This window comes from Lycium barbarum, chromosome 2 (genome assembly GCF_019175385.1).
Source record: "Lycium barbarum isolate Lr01 chromosome 2, ASM1917538v2, whole genome shotgun sequence".
Classification (NCBI taxonomy): domain Eukaryota; kingdom Viridiplantae; phylum Streptophyta; class Magnoliopsida; order Solanales; family Solanaceae; genus Lycium; species Lycium barbarum.
In genome coordinates, this window is record NC_083338.1 from 21,710,260 (window position 1) to 21,713,818 (window position 3,559).

The window sequence follows — 3,559 nt, forward strand, 5'->3', positions numbered from 1 at the left end:
TTATCAGTTATTATATTTTGACTCTTGGCTTAGGACATTAAATACTCTCTAGTTTTTTAAGATTCAAACATCAATTCAAGTATTATCAATTCCTTTTTTCTTACAAAGAAAGCAATTATAAATTCTTCAATTTCTTATTTCTTGTTCTTTGTCATGAGTAGCTAAATTCCATTACTAGGGCTGTGAACCCAATGATGGGTGTTGTGTGATTGGGTTGTAATTGATATACACATAATGGATTATTAGGGTTTATTTATTCTTCATTCTTCATTCATAATAAATAGTTGCAAACATTGATTAAAGCCATAAACCTTGATTTATTTGGGAAAATAATTAGGGTTGGTAAGAATAAATAACAAGGACTCAAAGCTTTAAAATTTGTTTAATAAATTCACTTAGGAATAAGAAGAATTTACTTGGCATGATTAATCGTTCTTCATAGTTACTTTCTTATATTTGGAAAAATCATAGAAAGAGATAATCTTTATTTATTGGGAAATAGTAGAGATTCATATAGAGATTAAGTGCATTCATATGATGATCCATTATAAGTATATGAAGATCAATACTCATGATCATACACTCTATCTAACGGGGACACAACCATAGTTTCTTTTACCATAAATTTTCGCCAAAGCAAGTAGATAGCAATTAGTCATAGAAAAACCAACTATTACCAAAATCATCGGATTAAGACATTAGACCTAAGCTTAGCATCCTACGACTTTAGTAACCTTTTCACACCATATTCCCTGGGGGATTCGACCCCAACCTTGTTGGGTTACTATATTTGACAACGTCCGCGTTATACCATTAATAGGTGTAATTTGAGCATATCAAATTTTGGCGCCGCTGCCGGGGAATACAGTTTTGAAATTACTAAATAGTGTTTTCTATATTGAAGTCTTTTGCTTATTCCATCACACCTTGTTTGCTACTATGTATAAACAAGGTGAACATGAATCAGAATCAGCAAAATCAACGTGCCGGCAACCAGGGGAATCGGTTGAACAATCAGGCGAATGAATCAGATGATGAGAATATTTTCGCTGATCTTGTTGCAGATGAGGACTATGCATCTGCTATTGTTCAGCCTCGAGTTGCAGCTGCTAGCGTGAAAATTGACTCCTCTCTATACCAGTTGTTGAAGCTTGAGGGATACTTTCGGAACTCTACCGAGAATGACCCTCAACGTCATTTGCAGAATTTTATGGATGTGTGTGCTAATCAGTTCCAGAACAATGTTCCACAAGATGCTATTCCATTGAGGTTATTCAAATATTCCTTAACCGGGGAGGCAAGAACATGATTTGAGAAGCTGCCTCGAAATTCGATTACTTCATGGGCAAAGATGGTGACTGCTTTTCTCACAAAATGGTACCCCTAGCAAGAAGGCTGAAATTCGTGACAAGATATATGAATTTAAGCAGCGATCGGGGGAACAACTATATGAATCCTGGGAGAGATTCATGGAGTATTTGTATAAGAGCCCGAATCATGGTTTTCCGGAACACATATTAATGGAGAAGTTCTACCGAGGGTTAGATCCAGTGACACGGTCAGTTGCTAATAATACAGCTGATGGCTGTTTCATGAACAAAACTTATCGACGATTTACCAACGTACTTAACAAGCTGACGACTCATAATCAGGCTTGGCACTCAAACAATGCTGATGTGGTACCGTATGGTAGTGCTATGATCCAGAATATAGTAAAGGAGAATCAAGACACCAAACAAACATTAGCAGAACTTGCAACAAATATTTCCTTGCTAACGAAGAAGTTTGATGAATCCCAGATAAAGAAGGCAAATGATTGTGAGGATGATACAGTTTTTCCAAAAGGGATGTACCATACTCAAGATGGTCCGTTTCATGATGGGCCACCTATGCAGGTTGAAGATGCTAATTATGTTAATAACTCTCAAGGGGGTTACCAAAGACAGAACTACAAAGGTGGTTATCAGAATCAGAATCAATAGAGACCTCAGCAAGGTCAAGGTGCTTATAATAACTCTAAGAACTACAACAATAATTTTGGTGGTGCGAACCAAGGGAGATACAACAACAGTAACAATTTCGGGAACAAGAGTTCCAATCCTTATATACCACCGAAAGGGAAGTCAACAGAGTAAGGTAGTTCGAAGGTTGAATCAATGCTTGAGAAGATTCTAGCCAATCAATCTAAGTCTGAAAGGACTTTATCTGGGCTGACAGAAACAGTGGGTTCCCATACAGTGGCTATTCAGAAACTTGAGTCACAGATGAGGGATATTTCTAGAGAGCAGCACCCTCCTAAAAAGGGAGGACTTCCGAGTGACACTATTCCAAATCCAAAGAATGGGGGAGGCGGTGTAGACTGTGTGTTTGCCATCACTACTAGGATTGTTAAAATACTCCAGGGGGCAGATGAGAAGGTGATTGATCTTGAGCCGATAGATGAAGAGGATGAGGTGCAGTCTGAAGCACCCATTATTGTTGATGAGAATCCTACTGACAAGAAGGTTGCTGATATTCCAGAGATGGTGAAGGAAGCTGATAACACAAGCAAGCAGACTGTAAAAGGGGTTCTCCGCCCTCTGAGAGAGCTTTTCAAATCTAAACCTCCCTTTCCTCAGAGGTTGGTAAAGAAGAAGGAAGATGCTAAGTTCGAGAAATTATATGATCAGTTGAAGCAGTTATCTCTAAATTTTCCCTTCTTGGAAGCTATCAAGGAGATGCCCGGTTTTGCTAAATATTTGAAGGATCTGTTGATCCAGAAGAAAACGGTTCACCATGAAACCGTTAGTTTGACTCACACTGTGAGTTCCATCATTTCAACTACCACTATTCAGAAAAAGGGAGATCCTGGGGCGTTTACCATTCCTTGTTCTGTTGGGCACCATGATTTTGCTCGTGCTTTGTGTGATAATGGGGCGAGTATTAATTTGATGCCCCTTGATATATACAAACAATCAGGTTTGAGAATGCCAAGGACGACTACAATGAGGTTACAAATGGCTGATAGATCTATCAAAAGACTTGTTGGGGTGGTTGATGATGTACTTGTGCGGGTTGGTGACTTTATGTTGCCCGCTGATTTTGTGATTCTTGACTGTGATGTCGATCGGGACATTCCTATTATTCTAGGGAGACCTTTCCTTGCTACAGGGAGAACTCTGATGGATTCGGAGAAAAATGAAATCAAGTTCCGAGTCAACGATGAAGCAGTGACGTTTTAGGCTAGCAAAGGGATGAAGTTACCAAGTGCTTACGAGAGTATTTCGGTAATTGATTCGTTTAATGTTGTTGATGAAGCAGTGGAGTTCAAGATGGAAGAAGAGAGTTTGGGTGAAGCTCTAGCTGGTATTCTTGTGAATTTTGATGCTGAGGACATGGAAGTTTACGTAGAGACAGTTAATTCACTTGTCTGGTTGAGATCATATTCCTACCACCCAAAGAAGCTGAATCTCAATCTGGAAAATAGAACAACTCCTCCAGCAAAGCCTTCGATCATTGAGCCACCTAAGTTGGAGCTTAAACAGCTCCCATCACATTTGAAGTATGAGTTCCTTAGTCC

General features: G+C 39.0%; 1 non-coding gene across 1 annotated transcript; it reads right to left on the reverse strand.

Moving 5' to 3' along the window:
• Positions 1 to 1,398: 1,398 nt before the first annotated feature.
• Positions 1,399 to 1,504, reverse strand: LOC132629594 (small nucleolar RNA R71). Its single transcript, XR_009578361.1, has one exon. It is a non-coding gene; the product is annotated as a small nucleolar RNA R71 (small nucleolar RNA).
• Between the last annotated feature and the right edge of the window lie 2,055 nt (positions 1,505 to 3,559).